The sequence below is a fragment of the Microtus oregoni genome, unplaced genomic scaffold (genome assembly GCF_018167655.1).
Source record: "Microtus oregoni isolate MIOR12 unplaced genomic scaffold, Mior012 000057F_ref0000458, whole genome shotgun sequence".
In the NCBI taxonomy this organism is placed as follows: domain Eukaryota; kingdom Metazoa; phylum Chordata; class Mammalia; order Rodentia; family Cricetidae; genus Microtus; species Microtus oregoni.
Window position 1 is genome coordinate 6,549,720 of NW_024543833.1, and position 26,959 is coordinate 6,576,678.

Here is a 26,959-nt window from a genome sequence, read left to right on the forward strand (position 1 = left end):
TGTCTTTTGAAAAATATATCAACTAACAAAAGGGGAATTTAAAAAAAAAAGGAAAGGAAAGAAAGAGGTGGAGGGGGGGAGAGATGGGCTGACTTGAGCTTGCCAAATTCAGAGCATCACAGGAAAGGAGGGCCTCTGGGAATTGATCCCAAATGAAACCAAATCATTTGCATATGCCGAGGCAAATGCCACTGAGCACACATCTCCTCTTCAGAAAAACTTTAATAATGCAAAGCACCTATTTCCTTACAACTCAACGCGGTAACAAAACACATACAGTATTAATAGACAACGAGGGGCTGCAGTGGACTATAGAGCAAAGCCTAGCTAAGGGTGGAAAGTTTCGCCGACACTAACACACACACACACACACACACACACACACACACACACGGCCCAGAGGTTTGTCTAACTCACTTGCTCCGCATTTGTTTGGAAGGTCCCCAGAGGTTTCTGTAAACAGTACTTGAATTATAATCACACATTTCATTCAAATTTCATGCTTTGGGGATTTTTTCCTCATTAGAACAGTTAGTTGTCAATCTGACGGGATCCCATTTGAACCCTTTAAACCACCCTCCGCGTTTAACACCCAAGGCCAGGGTGCTCACTACTAAAGGACAGTGTGTAAAAACCAGGACTCAGAGAGACGCGGGAATTTGGAGAGAGAAGTTGGAGTAGGGTTGTTACTCTTATTCCTTTGTTGTTCTCATAGAACTGTTTCTAGATCTTATCTAACTTCCTGGATGGGACTGCTGGAAACACTGAACTATCTCCATACACGACTGTCTCTGTTAGCTACATTAAACCTCTTTTCTTGCGCATTTTGCGAACATGTAAATGTCTCTCCATCAGTTATACTTCAGTGGGCTATAATTCATAGTTTTAAACTTGAAGACCTTATTTCTTTAAGAATGATACAAATCAATAATTTGATAACGTGAAATAGACTTTAAGGTCTTTCAGTCTGGTATCTGGAAGTAAAAATAATTAAAATAGGACTAGAGCATTAAACTTTTAGGATTCATTAACGGATGCAAAAATAGTCTGACACTTGTATTGGTTAATAAAGGTTACAAATTTGATGGATTGTTCATGAATTATACCCAGGAAGACAGGGTGCCTTATCATCCAGGGGTGTCTGGGGTTTGGTTTGCTGACCTCGGGGAACATTTCAGCTGCAGAACTCAGGTCAGTGCCTTGTCAACTGAGACAGTTCTTCCATCTCAGACTTTAAAGTTGTCTTTGTAAGAGAAACACCCTTCGTGATGAATTTTGAGTGTGCTGCCTAGGGAGTGAGCACAGACAACTGAAGCTATATGCGAAATTCCATTTGTCTGATAGGAATTTAAAACAAAGTATTGATCTTAAGCAGCCAGTTTGTAAGAGACCCTGAAGAGGCCTTCTATGGTTTCCATCAGTGGACACCCAACCCCGAGATGACAGCCAGGCTAAACGCTGGGCCAGTAGTCTCTCTGGCATGTAACTACCAAGCATCATCGGGGATGTGGTAGATGGTGAAACTAGCCATCAATATTTATTAAATAATAAAACTGATTACTAAAATATGTCAATACCATTTTTTTTCTAGAATCTAGTTAACCATGTGTTATTTTTTTCCAAATATTCCTTGATAGGATACATTTGAGGCGAAGCACATTTGGTGCTTGCAACACACATCTACGATGTCACACAAGACTGAGGGTTCTTTGAACAGACACTCTCAAGGCAATGGTGTAACATCCCCAGAAAGGTAGGCAGACATTCAGTAAGACCTCATGGGGTGAATGAATCACATAAGGGAACAAGTAGCTACTCAAATCCTACAGTTCTTGAAAACAGATCCTTGGTTAATATATTCATTCATTCAGTCACTGCACAAACACTTTGAAAACAATTCCCATCTTCCAGGGAAGCTCCATCCTAGGAAAGAATACAGCTCAGAGATAGTTCAATATTCTTCCTAACAGAGGCATGGGACCAAGAGATACAAGCAGATGCCTGAACACAATCAAAATTATGACTAATGATCACTGCTTTCGTTCACAAAGTAACAATCTTGAAATAATTGTGGAAGAAGTAAACCCCCAACCGCAGAGCACATTAAAGCAGATTCTATCCATCTCCCCCAGAAAAATAACTGAAAAATTATATAATTGCAGAGTCTAAATAAACCTAAAATGCATATACATGTCTGCCAAAATAAAGTAGGGGAAGGGTCTAAATACGAGCTGAAGAATGAATAGACGGATGGATGATGGATGGCCACACGGAAGGAATGCCATGCCTCTTGCTACCATATAACATAACTTAGCAGGACATGACAACTTTGTGTTCTTGTTTAAATCACTGGTCACTTAAAAGCTTCTAAGTACTCAGAGTTCCTGCCCCTCTATTATTGACTTCTACAATGCTGGTCCCTTTTACTTAGCATAACTGAATTCAGCAAATGACATGAATTAGGAGATGGGGCTATCCATCAATCCAGTGATTAAAGCAAAAGAAATAAGCAAGACTATACATAAAAAAAAATCACATTTTGGCAAATAAACATCCCACTGATATTCTTGATGAGAAGACAGTACTCAATACATCTACAAAGATAAGCAATAAAGAGCAAAGACCTTCACTTGTTTAATTTTCACAACAGGTACTTTGTGAGAGGTGTTTCCATTCTTATTTTCAAGACAGGGGATTAAAATCGAAAAGCCTTAAATGCCATATAATAGACCAAAAAGAGACTGAAGCAAGGGAACCAGGAGATGCACAAAGTTATGGCATCCAGATCACTCCTACTGGAGGTCTGGTCTATCAATGTAAGACTGACCCCATTGCTCCTCTACAGCACAGTGACCCTGGCCACGCCAGACAGCCCAGGTGGAAGTGCTAGCTAGCATCGTCCTTTATGTCAAACACTGGCTCCTTCTGGGACACAAAGGAGAGCAGACAGCTCCCTCAACAGATCAGCTGTGTGCTCTAAATGAGAGAACATTTCCTCATCTCCCTGTTTCCTCTGTGCAAGAGAACAATCACTACCCTGAAAGGTCTTAGATGCCGGAAGTTTACTACCAAAAGAAAAAAAAAAAACCATAAAATTACAAGGCCAAGTTAAACTCATCATCAAGCAGATACCTAATAACGATTATTCTCAAAATTTTAGACCATTAGCTGAGAAGTGCGTATGTAGCCTAAGGTACTGAACATTGATTTCTGGTGATGCTTTAGGGTTCAAAAGTGTGTTTCCATATCTAGGATGAGAAGACCCGAAAATCTTGCCACAGCAGCGGAAGGAGGTTATCTAAGCTCCCCTGCAGCACTGAGGACCGGAGACAGTTGTGCGGATTCATACCTTTGGCTCTCCAGCAGGAGTCACTATGAACGAGGGATTTAACTCAAGCTAAGTCCATGTGGATCTGCACACAGGAAATGCTTACACAGGAACTGCTGTACTCTGACAATTCTGAGTGAGCTCTGATGGTTTCTAGTTAATGAGGGGTTAATATTTCATATCCAAATTAAAGTGAGGTGACAAAAGTCCTGTTGGGTCTGACTACATGCAACTTTATTACAGATCTAATTACCAAAATATTGAGCGAGGTACAGAGAATCTTAGACATATGGACATGGACAGTCAGGCTTTCTCCTTCTCCCTCCCTCTGCCTCTCTCTTGACCCCCCCCTCCCAGCTTTACCTCTCTCCCTCTTTCTGTCTTTTCTTATTCACTGGGATGACCACAAGTTGAGACTGTTTTGCAATCGAGTAGTGAACTCCAATGAATCGCTCTGTCCATATCTCTCTATTTTTGTCTTGATATTGAGATGTTTAAAATGTAAAATATTTTTAAGTGCCATAAAAAAGCAATGAAGAGTTCTACTGTAATTATTTTCCCCCTTGGGAAAAGCACCTACTTCTCTTTTTGAGGACCAGAGTTCAATTCCTAGCCTGTTAACTATTGCCTGTAATTAGTTACACGGGGATCTGACCCCTGTGGTCTCTGTGAGCTTCTGCACTAATGTGCACCACCACTCCAACACACACATACACACACACACACACACATACATACACACATATACACAGATACACACACACACACATGCACAGACGCACACAGACACACACACATGCACACATACACTGAAAAATACTAAAACTAAGTTTCTTTCATTAGAATATATTGTACTTACTATGTTCATCAATTAAGAGAATATACTTAGCTCAAATAAATATTCTTTAAAAAAATTGATGAACCTGTCTGAAACAAATAAATGTGATATTATTAACTCTTGGGTAAAGGTTGGCAAGGTGGCTAAGCACATGAGGGATTTTGCCACCGAGGCTGACTTTCTGGGTTTGGTCCCTGGTATTCACATGTTGGGGAAAATAGATTTCTACAGATTGTTCTCTGACTTCCACATACACACATACACATATGCAACCACACACAATAAATATGTAAATTTATTTTTAAAATGTATATGTAAAATAAAGATATAAAAATGTAAAAAATTAATTGCCAAAGAATGCTCAGACAAAGTGAAAGTCTTCACCACCAATCCCGTGACATGAACATGCTCTTGTGGCACCGTAATTCTTTTAACACAGGCTACCACATACACCGGCTTCATTTGGAAGTCGCTTTTCCTACACAAATATATCAAAACATGAGCAGAGAGACTATGAAATCGAATTCTTGTCGTGGCTTCCTGGGTGTGAGTTCCGATGTAATCTTCAACTCGGTTCTTTTATGGCATGGGTTCATGTGTAGACATTCAAATAGTTTATGACATGCCCAAATATTTGTTCTCTTCATGGCTGGACAGAGAGCTTGTGGGCATATTGATTGTAAGTCCTTCACACTGATGGCTAAGGTAAGCAGTGAAGGATATTTGGTTTGAATGAGATTTGTTCCATAAATATTTGACTTCTACCATTGGGTCATATTCTTCCTCCTTGGGAAAATGAGTTCAGAGTTCCCCATTTTGCATTGGGTAGGATTATTAGCAGCTGCACAGACTTGCTATTTGGGAGACATACTTGCCATTTGGGAGGCACACAGAACCAATGTGAAAATCTGGCTCCTGAATCCTATGTGCACATCCTTGACTTGACTACACTGTCCCATTCTTCTCCCTTATTTCACCTTTCTGTGATAAAGAATTCCACGGGCATCCCGTTACATAATTCAAGGGCTATGAAATTCACCAAGCCAGAGGTCTAAGGTGCCATTCCACTTACACATGGGCCAGCCTGAGCTAACCCACTATATGATAATTAAAGTTGGACATCAGCTTGTAAACAGGCCTGTGTGAATCTGGTAGGAATTACAAGCTGGACTGAGATGAAGTTTATACCTCTGTTCCTCGTGTTCATGCAAGTATGAGTAACTTCAACATTCGGGCACAGCATCCAATAGCTCAAATACTAAATAAAATCATGGGAGAGAACACAAACAATGCTTCTGAAGACAGAAAGAAAAGCTTATTTAAGGAGAAGAAACTCATTGTGCTTTTAATTCTTTTTCTTTCCCCCCTGGGGCATCAGCCTCTTCCCCCTGGGAGAACTGAATTTTTTTTTAAATCGTTTAACCTAACCCGGTGTCATCCACAGCCAGTCTCTAAGCATCACATACCAACAAACTAATTCTATTTTGGTACAATGAGGAAGCTTCACACCGGACAATATGAAAACAGCGGCTGAGGAAGTTGACGCAGATTGCCGCACTTCCTAGACGGCGAGCTTGCAGGCATACCGCAAATCTGAATCAAACAAAATGGTAAGGACAACTTGGTTCTGATGCACAGAATTAAAAAAAAAAAATTCTCCAAAGTTAAAGGGGTAATTCAGAGTCTGGCTATTTGTTACATTAAGGAATGAATTACTTGGAACCCCCTCCCCCTTTTTTTTTTGACTAAAAATGGGTTGATGAAGCTCACTGGAATTTGTACACAGAAATGAACAACAGAATAATATACTTTAAAAAAACTTACTAATAGATATTTGGCTTCTCAAAACATTGCTCAATAATCGGGGTGAGGGTAGCATCACAATGAAAGTAATTTTCATTCAAAATAGACTAATTGTCTAGGGCTGTGAACCCCCTCTAGAGTGGAATTCTAGCAATTTCCTGAGGTTTCTGTTGATTACATTTAATAGTTTGACACCACTGAGCAAGTAGAACAGCAAATTGCTGGACAGAGAACAAACAGCTTTCAAATACTACAGAGCCGATCTCTGGCCATGCTTCTAATCGAAAGTAGAGGTGCTAAGAATGAGGAAACTTTAAAGTGAAGCGAAGTGTGCACATGTCGTCGTTCAAGTGTCTGTTTCATGTTCCTGTTTTATAAAGATTCTGTTTGAGGCGCTCTTTTGTGCTGCTGGAAGCCAATCATTCTGTGCTAGCATCAGAGGCATTTTAAGGAGGAAAGAGCAACAGATGACTCTTGGTCTCCCTAAGGGCGGCGGGATGGGCCACACTGGTCAGTGACTCATCCCTGTTCGAAAGCCCGTGCTCCTCAACTCTAAGTGACCTGGAAGTGACCTTTGGTTCTATTCATCTTAAGTCCTCGCTCTACACATAAACACAGGTATGACCATATCTGCACAGGTGAGACAAGGCTTGTGTCACCTTCATCAAGAGACCAGGCTCCAGGCAAGTCTCATGTGGGTCTCAGAAGACATGTTTAGTAGAAGCTACATCACAATTAAGAAAAATTCTGGGTCTCGGATACATAAGCTGAAATAAATGCACGAGCACTTATCGAACACAAACAACATTAAAATAAGAATTGCTCAGTGAAAGTTTGGTGCTGCCATATGCTGACTTTTAACACTTGACCAGTTTAACCATGATGAGTCGTGACCGTCCAGAAGGAATGTGGAGTGAGGATCTTACTTCCCTTCATGGCTGGGCAAAATAACTGATTCAAAAGGAGTAAGCAGGACATTTTTTTTTAATGATTTCATTTTATATTTCTTTATTTTTTGTTTTGTGTGTGTGTGCACGCGCATGAGCAAATGCGAGTCCATGCGTGTGTGTACATGAATGTGCACGTAGTGGACCACGTATGGAAGATACTCTCTCCTACCGTCATGTTAGTGTCAGGGACTGAACTTGCGCCATCACGCTTCACCTGCTAAACCATCCTTCTAGTTCAGCACTGTGGTTATCAGCACCAAACGGCAAGCAAACTGCTCCCCAGTAAGTGACATTCATTTCCCGAAATGTCAGCATTTGGTTTTCTCCAAATACAACTATAAAATACTTAAGTTGAAAAATGGCTTGCAATAATTGGCCAGTTATTCTACCTTTAGTCCTTCGGCACCTGTTCAGAATGTGGAAATCATGCTTGCTTACCTATGTATTCAATGCCATCATGAAGTAAATGTGTAGTATGCAAAAGGAGGGCTCAGGAATCTTCAGCTTTACCCATTTAGTACAGACACTGTGCATCCTTCAGTTATCAGTAATGACTTATATATAATTAGTGGTTTCTCATATCTTTGACAATATTATATATGTATTTATGTCATAAAATATGTATTTTTCTATAAGGCTTCCTAAAACAAAATTTTCTGCATAGGAACATTAGTACATTTACTAAATGTTTACATATTTTATGATGAAAATTATTAAACATGACAAAGAGAAAAAATATGTTGATGGTATTTGTGTTAATCAATGCCTGGAGGGGGCACACCTTTAATCATAGAACTCGGGGGAGGGGGACAGAGGAGGGTAGATCTCTGAGTTCAAAGCCAGCCTGGTCTACAGAGTGAGCTCCAGGACAGCCAGGGTTGCGCAGAGAAACCCTGTCTCAGAAAAACCAAAAACCAAAACAAAACAAGAAAGACTTAAGCAAAGCTAAAGCTTGTGGCTCTTCAAGAGAGGGCGAGCGAGTCAAGCCGTCCTTTCCGGTCACCTGTATGTGTGGGCTCACTGGGCAAGGGGGAGAATGCAGAGTTAGAATCGAAAGCAAATGTAAATGCTAGGTGAATTCTAACATGTTTCTGAAATCTGGACAAGTTCTAGGTTTGTCTACATCTATTCTTCCTTATCAAAAGTAAGCCATAGAGCTGAAAGTCTCCCCCAACAACTTCTTTCATTTTTTTTCTAATAAAGGATCTCAGGAAAATCAATTCAGAATGTACAGAACAATTGAAAGTTATTTTCATCTCTGACCACGCAGAACCTCTTCCATCATCCTGTGATTTCCGGGGAACAGACAGACTGTCACCACAGACTGTGTGGAAGCTGGAAGGTTCTAAGATCCAGAACCACGCTGGACCGACATTTTCCAATGGGGACCATTCAAGGATATACTTGATATCTTACAAATATTGAACAACATGGACTGCTATTAAATAAATCACATCCCTATCTCACAGCACCAGCACAAGAATGTTACAGATGTCACAGATGCATAATCAGAGCTCTGACACATTTGCTTACTGGGGAAAGAGAGAGGGAGGGAGGGAGGGAGGGAGGGAGGGAGGGAGGGAGGGAGGAGGGGAGAAAAGGAAGAAAGAAAGGAAGAGAAGGAAGGAAGAAAAAAAGGAAGGAAGGCAGACAGGCAGGCAAACATTCAATTGCCTTCTTTCCACGATGACAGGAATCAAGTCCACAGGACTAGAGACACACATAAAGTGAAGGCACCTGTTGACAGCCTGAGGGTCTGAATTTGAACCACAGAACCGATGTGGCGGAGAGGGAATAACAACTCATGAAAGTCACCCCCTGATATCCGCAGGCATATCATGTCATGCACATGAAATAAATGAATAAAGTGTAATTTAAAGTTTTTTTTTTTAAAGTAAGAAATTGCCAGGTGTGGTTGTGCACATTTTTTTTTTCTGTTTTGTTTTGTTTTTTGAGATAGGGTTTCCCAGTAGCTGTGGAGCCAATTTTAGAACTCATTCTGTAGAACAGGCTGGCCTTGAACTCACAGAGATCCACCTGCCTCTACATCCAGAGTGCTGGAATTAAAGGTGTGAGCCACCAGCACCCAGTTGGTTGTATACATATTTAATCCTAGTTTCTATTTTAATACCTAGCAGGCAGAAGGTGACGAGGCTAGCCTGGCCTACATACTGAGTTCCCGGTCAGCCAGGGCTACATACCCTGTCAAGTGAATAAAACGAAAAGAAAGAAAAAGAGAAGTAAAAACCTCAAGTTCAGAGAGGAGATTTCTCAGATAAACAGTTTAGCTAGCTTCAGTCTGAGAATATATTTCTTAGAACAAACAAAAAATGAGAATAGTATTAGCCCCCCCCCCAAAATCAATAGCGCCCTGTTTACTTTACTTGTAACACACAAATATGATAACTATTCTACAAGCTCTGATGTTCTAATCATAACTGATTTCCTAAGTCTGGTCTTTCTCTCACTTGCATGGATAAGCGACAGAAATACAAAGGCAGAGAATGTTGTATTGGCAGGGCTGCCAGAGAGCATGCTCATTCCCACATACACTTTACCAAAGGGGGCTGGGGAAGGACACAGCCTACCTTCTTTTTTTCCTGTGGAGCAGTTGGCAGTGCCAACAAAATGCCACAGACATAAGAATGGATATATGCACTGTCACTTTGAGAGAGGACACTATTAAGTTGCTTAGCACGTGCGACACACACTCCTGATCATTTCACAAAGTCTTCGGTTTTCCCTGGCAGGTCAGGTCATCTCTACTTATGTAAGCCATAGTCTACCTTAAACATCCGATCTCACAAATCTTTCCTTCGGGGGACACCTCGTTCTCACATGGCTGGACACTACCGCCCCTTGTTGTGGAAGAGAACAAAGAAGAAACATTCTTAACACACCTTCCCATTTATTTAACTTTGGCTTTGTTTTCCTTGCCAAAACATTCTATTTAACTAGATTCTAGGCATTATAGAGAAAAATGCATGTTATTTCGTCTCATTGTTAAAAGAAACATGCTGATAACAAAGAAACTCAATAATAATTGCAGTGACATATGGCTGGCTTTGCTTCTATGTTGCATGGTATGCTATCATGGGAAATGTGATTATATTATTTATGATGTAACTGCGATCACTGGATTTTTAAGAGTCATATAATCTCTGCGTTTATTACTCTACAATGAACAATACTGGTACTAGGCTTCTTTAAAACATTATAAAAGGCGTGCTTGCTTGAACAAACAACTGAGGTCATCTTTGCTTGCGTCTTTGTGATGGTTGCCCACTGACAACCATCTAGTACTTATTAGATGTATAATGAGTATTTATTGATTTTTCTACACAACATTTGATTCTTCAAAGGATTCTATTCTAAGTGGGTATGTGATAACATAAGTCAGTGATGTCCACGTCTACTGGTTGCTAGCAGTTTTTTACTATTTGGGGAGTTTAGACACCCTTTTTTGGGAATAAAAATTATATCATCCATTCCTAGTTAATTCTCTGATGCACTTTTCACTATAATTATAACTAGAACCTCTTACTAGAATTATGTAAGAAAGGCACTAGCATTCTGTAAAGACAAACATGAAATAGATTTCAAATGCAGACATGCATATGCCATAATTGTTAGCAAGGGCTCACTGTGTTCAATCTACTTACCACACAGGAAGTGTATACATATAATAATATACTTTCAATAGCCTTAACTAAGAATATTGTGTCACAAGGTCAACCCTACATCAAGCTATTGTTCTATGGCTTAATCTTTTAGAAAGCCTCTTAACTTATTGACATCACCAGTGAAACCACCCAGGAGCAATACAATACTGTACTATAGGCAACTGTACAGGTTGCTATAGAAGTCCTAATTATCACGTTTCAAAGGAAATTGCCAGAATCTTACACTTGCCATGCCTAGCTGTATAGAAAGATGCAAGGTTCATTTAACTCGCTCTTTCTATTCTTATTTTTTTCTTCAAAAATAACTGCTAATCATTTTGAATTGAACAATTCATAAAACAACTTTCTATGATTGAGATGTTTTATCCTTATCATTTATGATTTTGCAACAACAACAAGACCTTGAAGAAACAGAAAATCTCAACTCTCTTCTACATCTCCCGATACACCTTCATTTCTTTGAATGAAGCACAGGTGTTTCATTTCATATCCAGCCCAAAGACTGTCACTTAAACCTACGCTGCTATGATGCTTACCACATCGGCCCTCGTGATGCTTCTACTGTGGGAGGGAACTCAAGCCACAGCACCCTCCTGTGTGGTTCATTTAATCTGGGCTCTGGAATCTCAACTTGTGATTACTCTTTTGTTGTTTTTGGAGGCTGTGAGTTCTCCATAAAGTTGAAAGGAAGATGAGCTTTATTTTCCAATGAATATTGCTTTGCTCTCTGTTGTTGAGGGGGAAGCACAGCTGTGCACAGTAGCTTCAATGAAGCGAGGGACAGCCACAGAATAACTCTGCCTGAGTTCACAACTATAGGCTCCATGGAATTATGTACACCCCTTAGGCTCACAACCACTTGCATTAATTTAGACCTGGAATTGCCATAAAGCAGTATTGATTTAGGTTGATCTCAGAAATATTTTTTCCTCTAATTTTATCTATTTTGCAGAGCAATGTTACAAGGACTAGGACTATTTCCATTTTGTACATAGTTATTAATACACTATTTTTGCATAATTGAAATGGTGAACAACAGGGACAGAGCCCAAATTTTTAATTCAAATAAAAACATAATTAAGGGCATCACCTCTAAAAATTATTCATGTATAGCATTCTTCATAATAAAATAATATCTTAGAATACAATATCCTGGAATAACTTTTATTTAGAATATGCAAGTTTTATATTTATTCCAATTATCAAGTTCTATAATGGACCTGACATGGGCGTTATGCACAATCTCCATCTACACTGTTCCAAGATTAGTCAAAACGGATAAGTGAAGCATTAAAAATCGTGGGCTCAGAGCCCCATCTTAGTAAACAAATTCCATTCAGTGAAAATGAAACAGAGCCACCTTTTGGTTCCTTAAAATGAGCTATAAATGGAGAAGGGCTTGGTGCCTTCTCTGTCCTGCAAATGAGAGCATGCATTTCCAAATGTAATTCAAAAATAAAAGTGCTAGCAATTATCTGAATTATCAGGTTGAATTCATAAATTGTGACTAGACTAACATGGAACTACAATTTGTAAATGTCCAAAATAATTCACTTTCTGTTCTAGAAAACACTTTTATCCTGAACCTGAGAAAAGTCAAACTTAGGAGTCCCTTTCTTATTTCAGTGGCCAAGAAGAGTTCAGCTTCCATTGTCAAGAAGATCCATTTAAAAATGGCTTAGTATCCAAACATATACTGATGAATTATTCAGCTCTTACTTTTGAAATGTGGGAACAAGAAGAAAGTTTGGCAAAGTGGTGCTATATTTTAAATTTAATCATAAATCAGTTCTCGGGAGTTACAAGTAAGGCCTTAGAAGCCGGCTGAGGACCAGATTTGGTCAGTGAATGCTGAGTGCTGCACTTGCTAAAGGGTTAGAACAAGGCACACATCGGGGCAGAGCGTTCGGGCCACAGTCATGGGGCTGACACCCAGGGAAACCTGTCCTTAATTTATCCCGTTGTGTGCAGATTTGGCAAGGATCTCCAAACATCATTTACATACCATATGCCCTGAATTACCTAGGCACAATGGCTGTGCGCAAATATGTTTCGGGTCTGACTGTTTGCTTCTTTTATGAGTGTTTGCAGCTTTCACTTCATCTCCACATTGCTAAATAATTTAATGTGCTATTTCATGCTGCAAAACGATGTTTTGCTAAATCAATAACTAGTTTTTTGTTTTGTTTTGTTTTTTTGGTCTTGTAAAGAGAAAGAAAATGTTCCTGGGATAAGCAACCAAGGGATATTATTTCTCCTACGTGCAATTCAAATAAAGGAAATCAGCTATTTATGTTTTTGCCTCATTTTAATCTCTGTATTTTTATGAGGCATATAAATGTGACACACTCGACAGTAAAATAGGTACAAGTCAGATGTTATGACTGCTGCAGAATACAGAATGTGTCAGCAAGTTCTCATATTTAAAAGAGATTTCCCAAAACATGTCCTTTGCCTTTCCTGCACCTAGTCCCTACACAATCGAAACAGTACAATTGGCCTGTGCCTTAGTTTCCCTTCCCCTCGATGATAGCGTCCAAATGAATTAACATTTTTCAGATTCTCAACCTCAATTTAAAGCTAATTTTAAAATGTACACTTTAGTTCCAGGACAGGCTCCAAAGCTACAGCGAAACCCTGTCTCGAAAAAAACCAAAAAATAAAAAAATAAAAAATAAATAAATAAAATGTACACTTAACCTCAGAAGCTCAGTAGCCTTGAACGAGAACTGTGAAGCGGAACTGTGTACACTGTCTCTCATTGCGTGTTATGAACTTAATTTCACATTAAAATGACATCAACACCTTCATTTTGGATAATATTTTACACAGTAGGAATATTCATTAATGTAGGATAATAGTGTGATAAGCAGCTTAGATATTAAAGAAGCAGGGGAAATCTAGTTAGTCTACTTTTTATATGAATGAGAGAAAGCTTAAAAACTCAAATAACTGAAGAATTAATTTCAAAAAAATATTTAATGATGTTCTGCCACTATGTCAAATGAAGAACACCCATGGTGCAGACATTTTCAAATGTAAAGATCTCAGGACAACTACAGAAAAATCACAGTCACTTTCTGATCAGACATTAAATGTGTTATAATATTCAGAATAAAATATAACAAATAATTATACTTGTACTAGTTATATTCCTAAATAAAATATATGTGATATCAATATATTTTGTTCTAACCATTAACTATGAACTATCTGAAATGCATGAATTATTCTCACATTTGATAAAAGAGGGAAATCTAGCAGCTATCAGATCAGGTCATTTGTTGATATTTAACTAGAAAATATAAAGTGCTCATATAATTCTTAATTGGATGTTAAAATACATGGCCGAGCAGCTGTGTCTATACAACAGTACAGAAATAAGCAAAAAGTAACAGTGTTATCTGAATTCTATCAAATACTTGGTTTTCTTTAGAGAACAAGAAAAAGAAAGAAGCTGCTATTGGAGTATCGGCAACTAAAGGGTTAACAGACATATGCTGTATAATTAGGAGATGCATTAATGATTATGAATAGTAAATGATTTGGTGCAAAGAAAAAAATTTAGTCAAAGGGACATGTACCTATCTTACATGTTTATTAGTAACTGTATATAACTAGAGATTTCTGCTATTAAGAATCTTACATTATTGGTGTAAATACTTCCAAGGGTACATCAAATTGTAATCTTTCATACGACATCCATCAAACCAGGCTGGAGATTTTGACAAACATTAAACACAGTAAGGAGGCAATTATGTATGCATGATTTAATCTGCAACTAATTAATATGCAAATTTATTCATATGTTAGTTACTAAATTAAAAATGCAAAGAAGCCCTTATGGTGATTCTCGAAATTTTGCACAAACAGAACATTTAAAATGTAAGAAAAATGAAGTTTTTTCGAAACCTACACCACACTTTTGGTGTCTCTAGAACCTGTTGCATTAAGAACCCTAAAAAAAATAGTGTTTTAATACTAGATAATAATTTAAAAGGTGTGCTAATTTCATGTGAGAATGTGGGAACAGAAAGGTTAATCAGAATTCTCTCGAACTCTTAAGAGATGCGGTCTCATTATCAGACAAATGATATTCTATTTCTAAGCCTCTTTCCCTGCTCTAGGGTTGTCGGTGTTGGTCATTTTCCTGATATCTTGTGTAAACGTTTTGGAAGTTTTGAGAGGAATAAACAGTATTTGAAAGCAACCATCAAACCAGAGTAACTTTGAGACCATTTGGTGTTCACTAAACATGCAATTCCCTCCTCAAGATGGCAACTCGCTCTTTTCGCCTTTGGGGAGCAGCTCTCTGCAAACAGAGAAATACAGGGAAATTATGAAAAGGCTGGAAATTCTCCACAACACTTTCCCCGGAATCCTCAAAGACACAGTGTGGCTAACCAAAGAGTAACAGCCTCCGCAGAAGGCAGGAGGTCATTTTAGCCGCATCTAATCTGACAATTTTAGCCCTGCATTTCCAGAGTCCAAAATCGAACTGAATCTTTTATGTGAAATGAGGGGTGTGGAATGGTGATAATTTTAAAAATATCTTTGGGTGTCTGTGCGCTTGGGAGCATCCACTGAAGTGCACGGTATTATGTTTTGGCATGTGACTGCCTTCTGGGGAATCGAATTTCTCCGGGACTGCCTACTGATCAGCAGCAAGATTTACTGTGGACCAACTCCTCGTCCGATCACCTTTTCATCCACAGTCTGACCTGACGGTCATGTACTCATCTCCCGAAGCTGGTTGCTGGAACATCTGTAGTGGCCTCAAGAAATCAACATAAGTCAACTGTATGAGAAAACACAATAACAGCTTCGCCGTCTCTTCCCAGGGCTCTGAACTCTCACCCACGCTAAAAAAAAAAAATCTCTGTCAGTCTCATCTCTGCCAAGTGACACACAAAAAGGAAGTTAACCATTGGCTGTTACTTGCCTTCACAGTCTGACTCCCATTTCCCAGCTTCCCTTAGCCCATGCGGATGCCAAGCGGACTGCAGCTTGCCCATTTCATTTGGACCACGGCAGCCAAAAAAAGCACTACCCCACCGCGCGACGACAAGCAGTCTGTTTTGATATTAGTGCCTCAGTATGTGCTGTAAGAGAGTCAGATGTCCCCAAACTACATGCCCTCCCCTGAGGGACTCTGTCCTAGTCCTCCTTGGCCAGAGAGATGGTGTGCATCCCACAAACCCTTAGCTGTGAAAACACAGGGGATAGAGAAGGCACCATTTTCGAGAGACAGGGGGAAATGGCCACTAGCATCTCTTCTACCGGGGACAGAATTCACGGCCTCTGCTCAACGTTTGCATCTAACTAGAAATATGAACTCGGATTCCAATCACTCCCTGCAGGCCAGCTTCCATGGTGAAACTGAATTACATAAGGAACCTTTTTCTTACATAATTAAGCTGTAGGAAATGCTAGCTAGCAAGTGAGTATCAGGTTTTCTTTCTTTCTTCCATGAAAAGTAGGGGACTATTTTGGGTTCGGGAGGGGGAGTTTTTTGTTTGTTTGTTTGTTTTCATTATTTATGGGGGTGTGGTAAGACAGTAGTAAAAATTTTTTTCCTCCTGATGCATGCTGGTTTCTCTGCATTAAATGCACAGGATCAGAACCTAACGTCATATAATCTCTGAATGCCTGGGCCATTCTCTCTCACCCTTTTCAGCACGAACATGCTGCTGGGTGAATTCTCAAGGCAAAGGCGAGGGTGCCACTGCCAGGCACTGCAGAAGTCTGAGGACGCTAGGGTCCTCTTTGATTTTTTTTTCTTTTTCAGGTGGGCTCAGTTTTTGTTGTTGTTGTTGTTGTTGTGACCGAAACTGAACATAAAGCTTTAAAAGCTTAAATGTACACATTTCTGCATTCATTACACAGTGTTGAATCTAATTTGTTCTTTTTACTGTCACAGGAAGCACATGTTTAAAGCAATCTGTTTCCTCATGTGAATGCTTTCCTGTGTGTTTAAAAAAAAATTGCGACATACTTTACCCCGAGTAACCAAGAGGTGATCATAAATATCCCTAAATAGCATTAAACAGATATGAAAGACATTAACACTTTCAGAATGCCAAAGTAGTATTAAAAAAAATTCTAACAGATGCTCCTAGGTCAAAAAGTGAAATGTGTGTTTCCTGAAAAAAAAAAAAAAACACTCTCATCAGAATCATAAATGAACTGCAAGCGGAGAAGTTTGGTGTTGCTGAACAAACAGGGATCATTTTAGGGACGAACACAAGCCATCCACTGCCAGAGTGCACTCTCCATGAAAAGCCAAATTGCAAGGAAGTTTGAAGAAAGCCAACAGTTTTTGTAATCCACAAGGTGGCAATGACTCGGAAAGAAGGGACAGCTACCCTGGACCCGCGATCTTCCCTGGAGAGCAAACATTCTCGGTGAACCACTGCTCTGCTGGCCGGGGCTCACCAGTCAAGGACCTTTCACGAGGAACCAAACCTGCTGCCTGGTTTTGGGCAAAATGAAATTGCCTGGGAAAAAGCATTCATCCAGGAAATGTTGAGCCCAAGCTCCTCCCACCCCCAGCACCTGTGGAAGATTTCTTCTGTTCTTTAAGAGCAAGACAAGTTCACTAACCAGCTTTTGTTTTATTTTTAACTATTTTTAGTTTCTCAGAGGTGATGCGCAGATCTTCTGTTTCTTTTAAGAATTCCACGGTGGCCTTGAGAACACACACACTGTAATCATTCAGCAAAGGCTGGAACCCAGCACCCAGCAGTCGTCAGCTTTACTTGGAAGTATCTGCACACGCATACAGACATAGCTAATGTCAGAGGTGTACCTCAACTGTCCTGAAGACATTTGATTCTGTCTCTAAGAGAAACGCAGGCGAGGCAGACCATCAAGACCCAGCTGCTCCACACACTTATCCTGCCAGATGCAGTTAAAGGGCCAGGTCAGATCTGGGAACAGGAGCCATGCCCATAACGGTAGTCTGTGCACCACTGGGGAGGAAACAGGTTTCTGGCTGATTTGAGACTATACCACATACACACTAGGGGAGAAAGAACATGTATGTATCTCTCAGTTACTTAGAGGTGGGGTTGACTTAGCCATAACAACTGCTGGCAGAGAGCAATCAGGAGTGGTCCTGGGTGGGCATCTTAGCCTCCTGCCCCACACACTGCAAGAGCAACAGCACAGTGCACACATCCGACAGCTCCTCTGCAGAGCTACATTACGTGGCTCATGATTGCGGAAGGCTGACTGGAGGCTTAGCAGGGCCAAGAAGAAGGGACACAAAGAATGTCTGAAGCAATGCCTAAATTCAGATGAAAAAAACACGTGGCCCATTCAGATTAGAAACTGGGCCAGGTTCTGCATGCAGCTGAGTCTTTGCTCTGATGTGACCTGCTCTCACCTCAGCGACCTTGTCAGGTTATCTTTGCTCAGATGTTAAAAGAAGGGTAGCAACCCTGCTGCTGATACTTCTGGTACAAGTGTAATAATGATAGCACCAGCAAGCGATGGCATATGCCATGTATGGCCGGGCAGCAGTGCAGTGAACCCCAGATAAGCTGCTTGGGCCCCATGCTTCAACTGCTCTAGCACCTTTCTCTATTTGAGAGCATGGTCTCCTGGGTACTTGGCTCTCCCCAGGGAGCCACTCCACAGGACTGTGTACAGGACCACATTAAGGCATGGAGGGTCAGTTTCCAGGGGGTGGGGTGAAAGCCTTGACATTTTAATTTAATCTGGGTAATCAAACACATTTAAGGTGGTAAGGGCTGGCTGGGTATCAAACTTGGGGTCCTGTGCATGCTAGGTTAGAACATTACTGTTGAGGTCCATTCCTAGCCCTTGCCAAATGCTTTCTACGTTACCAATGGCCTTGGTGTGGAGAGCTCTCCTGCGCTGCAGAGGGTGCTAAACAGCTGTGGGCAGCAGGGACAGCATCTTGGTTATGGACGCAGGAACTTACAGACAGCCTGGACAGATCTCAAGCACAGCTCTGTCACACACAAGCTCCATGGCTGGGGCAACGCTCCCCTTCTCTCCACACCTCAGATGTAGACAGTTGCGCCCATCTCAGGAGTTCTGTAGGATTACATGATGGAATACAGAAGTACGCCTGTGCCAAGGGGTTGCCCTTAGCACACTGCCATCACGTCCTCATGGGCACTGTGTCCATGCCCAGGCCTGGAACCTAACAAGAGCACTGAGGAGAGGAAACCCAGCATCAAGTTAGGAAGGGCTGGTCCTCCATCAGGCTCCTCTTCCTTCTGTTATCCCAAGGCCCATCCCAAGGCAGTAGGCCTGCAAGTCACACGCAGAGGTCCTTGTTTTTAGCTTGCATGGGACAGACGACAAGCACAGCCTTGTCTTTCCAAGGTGCAGATGAGTGACGAAGGGGGCAATAAGAAGTTTAAAGGGACAAAAGTCCACTTTGTTATATGGGATATTTTCTTCAAAGGTCAGACATGCTCAAAAGCCAGTGACACCACATCAAACTGCATAGAGCATGAAGAACCAGTAAGGTGGCCCTGGAAACTAAGTCATGTATACGACTGCCAGGAGCATCTAGACTTCAGTTTGGTGGGAAGTGGACTTGACAAAATAAAAGCGAAGAAGGGAACAAAGGCACGAATGGGAACAGATGGAAATGCGCACTGGCCCTTCCCAATAGGAAGTCTCAAGCACACAGGAGTCTTCCACCAACAAACACGTGGATGTGGTTTACTAAAGGGAAAGCAAAATGGGACTTGTTTATAAAATAATTGCTTATTGTGGTGTGAGTTTTACACATCCAAACTATTTCAAGCTAGAGTAAATATGTTGGATTTCGTTACATTTTTGCCCATGGATCAATGAAACCACTGATAATATGGACCATTATCTTGGGTAACTATATAAATAAACTTTATGTCAAGGTTCGAAGTGAGGGACCCATAAGCTTTCAGCAATACAATTTTACTTCTAAAGCATATGTCTGAGTACCAAGTGGCAGGATTTGTAGCTGTTTTATATCATATTTTCAGGCAGTACAACAGTAACTGCCATTTGTTTCTTTCCCGTTCTGATGCTGACGAGGATCACCATGCCATGAGCACTCAGCTCTCTGCTCCCATGCACCGTGAACGCAACACCCTGTGCCCCTCGGTGACACTTTAAGTCCCTTCTTAATATTGCGAGTCTCTAAAGTTTGTTAAAACAGCAGCCTGGGTTTTATACACGACTTGTTATTGAATTATTTTGTGCTTCAAAGTTCGCTTCCTAATGAGCAAGCCAGAAAATATTATTGAGCCCCGTGTTAATACACCTGAGCACCTGTGCCATAGCCCAATTCCCCAAACGGGGTTACTTGAAAACATTACCGCGAAGAATCAGCCACCTACTTGAAACCGTTTTCTCGTAGCAGCTAATGATATAATGATATACTGTGCCGATCAGGAGAATGAAAGCCATTACAATATTATTATAAGTATAATCCAGGAGGCATATTTAGAATGATATGGGCTGGGAGGGAGGAGGATGCTGCAGGCAGGCAGATCCTCTTCCACAGACGATACCGGAATAATTGTTCCAAAACAGCATTGTTAGAAAATCTCTTAACTGGCGACAGCAAGCGGCGATGGCGATGATTTTTCTAGATGTGTGTGAAGGATGGCGCTAATTTTCATGACTGAATGTACTACAAAGTTCCTTTTCCTGAGAAAATACACCTTCTACTATGATCCATGCTTCACAAGGCTTCAGTGAGCTCCAACAAGGCAGTGCACCTAGATGTTTTCCCACAGTTGTCTTTGAAGACCGCCCGCAAAGTAGAGACATGCCCCTATTTCCCTCTTCCACTGAACAAACAAAACACGCCCAGTGAAACTTTACACATCCAGAATGACTTCCGAGTGCCCTGTAGGTGACTGCTTGCAGATCAATTTCCCTCACTAGCACCGTATTGATCTAATTCTGCAGCTTGCACGGGTGGTGTTTCTACGCTGCTGAGAGATAATTTTTCAAAATATCTACTTTCTGCAAAAATACAGCTTTCACATTCGTTTTGGACTGAAATGGAGACACCTGAACAGAACATAGCTCATTCGGCTTTGGGGCTCTGAGGTGCGCCACTGCATTACCGTAAGGTCCCTGAAGAGGGAGCAGTGCTCAAGTGAAAGCCAGCCGGGCCTGCTCCGCCTAGGCAGCAGCTTTGAAAGGGTAAACACACTCTTTGGCATGTTGCTGGTCTGAGATCAAATAATGGAGTATTTAAAACTACAGAATCTGCCTGCATTTTATGAAAGTTCCTGCGCTTTGAAAAGGAACACAGTGGCTATACAAACACACCCTGGACAATACAGACCCGGGCTATTCCTTTGAAATGCCGGTTTAAAATTCAATGCAATTTACTTTTAAAAACAAACAAAGCAGGTGCCTGTCCACAGCACAGCTATAGCTATTCTGCCTTAGGAAAAGACAGCTTGGCTCTTTTTGATGACATTTCTCATTCTTTTAGACTCACTGACACTTCTAAATTGCATTTAGCCCCCTGCCTCCTGCCCCAAGGTCTACCTCTGATTTATTACTTCAAATAAAAACTTTGGAATTCTGCAAAAGAAAGGAAACAGATCTTGGAGATGCAGAAATTGTTACTAACTGGAACAGAAGAATAGTTTATTTCTCTGTTAGAATATAAGACTGCTTCGGTCAGTGAACTTTTCTTTTAATAGTTAGGAAGGAACGGCTTCCAACTGAATATCGAGTCCCCATCTATGTATGTCCAGAAACAAGAAATCCATAGAGAAGGCAGATGACCCAAAACAAGCTTTATAATGGCAAACTACATGGAGGTCCTGGGACCATTCTCTTTCTGTGGTAAAGGATTCTTGCAGCCAGCTCTTAGAGTTCTGAAATTAAACCACGAAGAGTCCAACTTTCCACACCAAGTTACACTCTAAAGGGCAAGTGAGAAAAGAAAGTGCAAAATAACCGTTCCCTAAAATGTATTTCTCCTTTCTCACACCCGAGTACAGGTGTCTTGTGCTGCTGCTGAACTCTTAAAGAAGTTCCAATAAATCTTAACACTGACACTGGATTAAAAGACTTGATTACAAACAATCACACACACTGGGGAGGGGTAAGGGCATAGTGTTTCATGCCTACCTTAAGGCAGCCTGCAGAGAAGATGAATCAGACAGACAGACAGACACACACACACACCCCTCTGGTAGGGGGAATGAAATGGTCTTGCTTCCTTTGAGTCTCTACGGTTTCTAACTTTTTAATTTGCAGAGATAACCTTTGACTAGCTAACAGATACACAAATCTGCTAAGGTGAGCCTTTATTTTTGCCCCTGCTACCCCACAAACCTCACATTTCTTTCTCTTTTTACATTTAAAATATGCACACCAGAAGTCTCTTTTTGAAGAAGGGGAAAGATTGTGTTTCGAAGTTGCAAGAATTATTCTGAAATTCTCAGTAATACAGAACTCTTTTAGGAAACTTCTGGGAGACGGGAATGCCAAATGCCAAACGGTGATGGTGCATATTTCCTGTGCGTGCATTCTGAAATAATGAGTCCAAATGCAAAGATCTTCCTGTATTTATTTCATATCCCAGAATCTCATACAAAACTCAACTCTTTATTATCTTCTAAAAAAAAATGGAGAGGATGAGATTGATTTCCAGAAAACACATTACTGAACTTACAGCTCCAGGCTGGATTAGTGAACTCTGCATTCACTCCAGGAACAAATGCATACTTTGAGATGGACTGTCCCTGGGTCTGCACAGTAGCCCAGTGTTGTATCATATGTGCTACATAACTGGGTGGATGTTCCCTCTTATTTGCATGCTTAATTGCATTACCACAATCTTCTTCCCCCTATATATTTTTATAAATTATTGGCTTCATTTATGTGATCAAATCTTATATTTTAGGATCGTCAATTAGAATATGAGCACACTAAGTTCAGAGTTGATTCTATGAGCTGCCCGAACATTTGAGTGGAAACCCATACAACTGTTTGTATCATACAGGAAAGGACCTTAAAGACGCATTCTGTTATGTATCTTATCACTTACTGGGTCCTTCTAGAATTCCCTACACAAGCCCAAGTCCAGGTGGCCTATGCCCAATTTACTCACGAAACATTTAATACTGCCACAGTCATCTTAAAGGGGCTGCATCACTGCTTGGGTTAAAATGTGTAGACATGAAAATGCACCATGAGACACAGAACAGCGTGTCCATGACTGCTTATGACACTCATCAAAAGTGATGAGGGCCTATGTGCTTTAAATACTATGGTTTTTAACCACAGAACTTCTGGGCTCCTACTAAGAAATAAACAAGTTATCAATTCTTCTTGAGAAATCATTTGAGATTTCTTTAAGGATCTGAGGAGAAAAAAAAATCTAAAATACTTTAAAGTACAGATTCAATAGCATATTTAAAACATGCAAACTAAAACACTTTCTAATGTGATAGAAAGTATCTAAGAAAATTAATACTGTTAGTATTATCTGCTCACTTTCATTGATGTATCTAATAATTTCACTATAAAATATAGCTAAGTCCAGACCTAATGATTTTATTTTACCTAAGAATTCACGTTCCTTGGGGATATCAAATAGTATCAAACACATGCTACACTTTTGTTTTCTCAAATCTACCTAAGGAGCCACTCATGCCTCAAAAAATCTTGGAGATGTTCCAATCTTATTTTAGAATCTTTTCCTCAGGATCTGTGCATCCAAAATTATCTCTGACCACTTAAAGCTTGCCAGATCCTCCTGAACTAAACATAAATAAATAAACCAAAACTACAATTTAGCATGGAAATTAGACTTTACTGAACAATTCCGTTTGTAAAACTCTCCTTGGAGATGACAGTGGTCATAAAATAGCTCTTAGCATTTCCACAAGCTTCCATTGCTCCAAAAGGCCTGAGTGAGCTTACAGCAAGAGTGAAGGCCAACCCTACAAACACTGAAATACGAAAGTGTACAATTCACACCTTCTGATAAAACATACAGAATTTCAATTTGATGATCAAGGCTTTGTATGTTTACATGTTAGTGAGCACAATAAAACTTCCAAATGACATCTGTTCCTTCCTTATTTTCTGTGAATTTGATAAGACTATTTTTAAACAGTACACTTTGAAATTGTTACTTTCCAGATTTTAATTCTATCGCATTAATTTCTAGTAAAAAAAAACGCACGGATCATTTCTCCTAAGCTGTAATTTAATATTGTGCCTTTTATTCTCTGCATAAATGCACAACTCCGTGTGCACGATCATTAGGCTACTCGCAAACAAGACACGTGCTGGAAAGGCTAGTAAAGCTGCAGAGGGTCCAGATCCCAGAGAAAAAAACTGTAAAGCAGAAAATCGAGATGCAGAGATCTAACCAACAAGAAGCTCACATGCAGATTTAAAAGGTTAGAAAGGCCAGATGAGCGGTGAGAGCAAGAACACAGCTTTAGTGCTGAAGTCCCTTCAGCAGAGGAAGACCATGCGATAGTGGGGCATGGCCCACGACAACTTTTGGCAGCAGGAAGTGGGGCTCTCTGACCAAGTATCATTTCCCACAGTCTTCCCTTAAACAACCAAAGTACCCTAGACATCACTCCAGACCTCTGCTCTCCAGTGGGCTGCCTTCTCTTCCTCTGTGGTTCTAAAGACGCTAAGCCTTGTGGGTGATTCTTACACCACCCTGTGTCGAGCCTACAGCACAAATGCAAATTCATGTCTCCTAACAAAACTATGACACGACATTGAGCCAAGTCTCTCTCTGTGTCAGCCTCTCTGTCTCTCCCTTCTTCCCTCCCTTTCACTTCTGCCTCTCCCTCCCCTTCTCTCTCTCTGCAGGCACAGCAGAGCTCTGAAACAAAGCTAGGCAATTCTCCCCACCTCCTTGACCCAGATAGCCTGAAAGAGCCAGCGGCACTACAGCAAGGAAGTCCACTCGCTCACACAAGTGTATCACAGTATATACCTATGGAATACCACACTAAGTGTTCCTCTGTTTATCTACGAAAGAGAGAGGGCCCATTTCACTGGGGGTGGAGGACGAGTTCTCGCAACGGACTGTGATAGATTTATTACTATTTATCATGGTCAATATGTATCTAAGTGAAGACAAATGTTGTTATCTAACCAAATCACTGTAAAAGAAAGCTAACCCAATCTTTTACTATGTGTTACAGATATACTCAAGAATATGTTGAAACAAGGTCTAGATGTATCTTGAATAAGACACATTTCTTAATTTTATTTGAACATAAAAATATGGAAGACATAGATCTAAAAATACAGAAATCTAGATCTATTGGAGTCAAAGTGCGACAGTGTCTAGCACAGACTCTTTCCTAAAATCAAGTAAAAATACACACTTTTTTTATTATGCTGGCAAGGTGTGGGTCTCATTCTCAGCAGCAGAACAATACAGCAGAGCTAAGTACACTAAGCGAACCACAGCTCAAAGAGAACTGAGATGCTCTGGAATTACCAAGTATAGCATTGACGGGAGTGCACGATTGCTCAAACTTAACTTCTTTCTGCTTAAACCTTAACTGAATTTTCATCTTGTTCCTTGTCTTTTGAAGAAAGGCCATTCATCAGTTTATCCCACAGGGCCATGAGGAAGACATTCAACCATGAACACTTAGTTCTCTTGGAAGAGTTAGTCCCAAACCAAACTGTCCACCAAAAGCCAAAACTTGGAACAACAGAAACAAAGTTCCAATGTCTAACTCTCATGTGTTAGAAGAAAAAGACTTTCTGTTTTCTGAGCATAGGGCAAGGGAAGTGCCACCAACAGCAATAAAAAACAACAACAACAACAACAAAAAAAAAACCCTTGCAGATGTTTTTGTAGAGACTAGCTAACTAAGAAGGAATATTTGTAACGACTTAAGTTACTGATAATAACATCTCAGATACTTCAAAAACTTCTAAGAAAGTATGAAGATTTCTGCAAATTTTTTTTGCAGTGGAAAAAACAACAAACAAACAAACAAAAACCTCAAAGTTCATTTCACCATGTGACACAGATGGGATGAGATAGACCTAGTGGTGCAGCTTCCCTGCACAGTTACACGGTCACCTCAGAACAGCCAAAGTCCTTTTCAATGTGTTTAGTATTGTCAGGGTTATGTTCAAATGTAAACAGCTTCAAGGTCTTGATCATTTGAAGCTGTCGTTTAAACTATAAAATCTAAAATGCCATCTACATTAATTCTACCAAACGTCAATAGGCCCACAGAAACAGCCAATTTCAATAAGATATAGAAACTCGAGAAATAACAACATAGTACAGTTCTAAGTGACATATTGATATTCTAAAATGACTATTTTATATGCCATTGGCAGTTTTATTTACACAATATTTTTCCATATTTATGGCTAATTTTGTGGTGCTTCTTCAACATTATCAAGTCTGATAATCAGCATACAAAATTTGTGGGGTTTTTTGATAAGACTTATTCTGATATATTCATTTAATAATTTTTTTGGATGAGCTGAACCGAAATCAAGTCAAATACACAGGTGTGTGGGTTAATCTAGCACATTTGCAAAACCCATTATTCTTCTAATTTACTAAAAATGAAATAGAACCAAGGAGAGCACTGATTGGTTATACATTTTCAGAAATCTAAATATAATTTTGTCTGAAAGTGTAAGAACTTATAAGGCCCATTAGTCATTTTTTTTTTACATACTAGAAGATTAAGTTAAAACTGTCTTCGCATGTACAACACTGTAAGGAAAGATTTTTTTTAAAAAAGGAAACAGGAAAAGAAGAGAGGAAACCATTTTTTTTTTTAATTTTACATAAGGAGAAAATTGCTAGCAATGGGTTAGGTATAAACAAATTAAATACCTCCTAGGACCTAAAATTTGCAAATGCATGAACTCAAATCAATGTGTCATGCATTTCCTGTGATTACAAGCCAGTTTTCCTAGGTTGGGGCCTGGGGCATCACAGCAACACCCCAACAACACAGCTCCGGGTATGACAAATGCCCAGGATGCTTTGGCTACCCTGGATTCCTCTGACCTCCTCACCTGGCATGAAGGAGCAAACAAACAGTGACCACCTTTACAGTCCTCATTCATCCACCTCTCCAGAAAATAGAGACATTCTCCCTGCACTCTGGGCTGAAACCCATGTAAATTTCCCCTAAATCCGCTCCGCAAATCTCCTTTCTCATGCAAATCCCTAAATCATCATAATACTGACAAAGAGTTTAACCAGTACGGGAAACTAATACTCATGCTCTCCAAAGCCCTGTACAGGTGAAGCTGTGTGCAACCTGAGGTACCTTTCCAAGGCTCTCTTCAGAGCTTAACTTGCTGAACACCAACCTAAGCGCCAGCCTTCCAG

The 26,959-nt window shown here is 40.2% G+C and overlaps 1 protein-coding gene across 9 annotated transcripts in view; it reads right to left on the reverse strand.

Annotated features, from left to right (window-relative positions):
- Tcf4 (transcription factor 4) overlaps positions 1 to 26,959 on the reverse strand; it is a 343,351-nt gene that overhangs the window by 96,194 nt on the left and 220,198 nt on the right. The gene's annotated exons all lie outside the window — the stretch shown is intronic.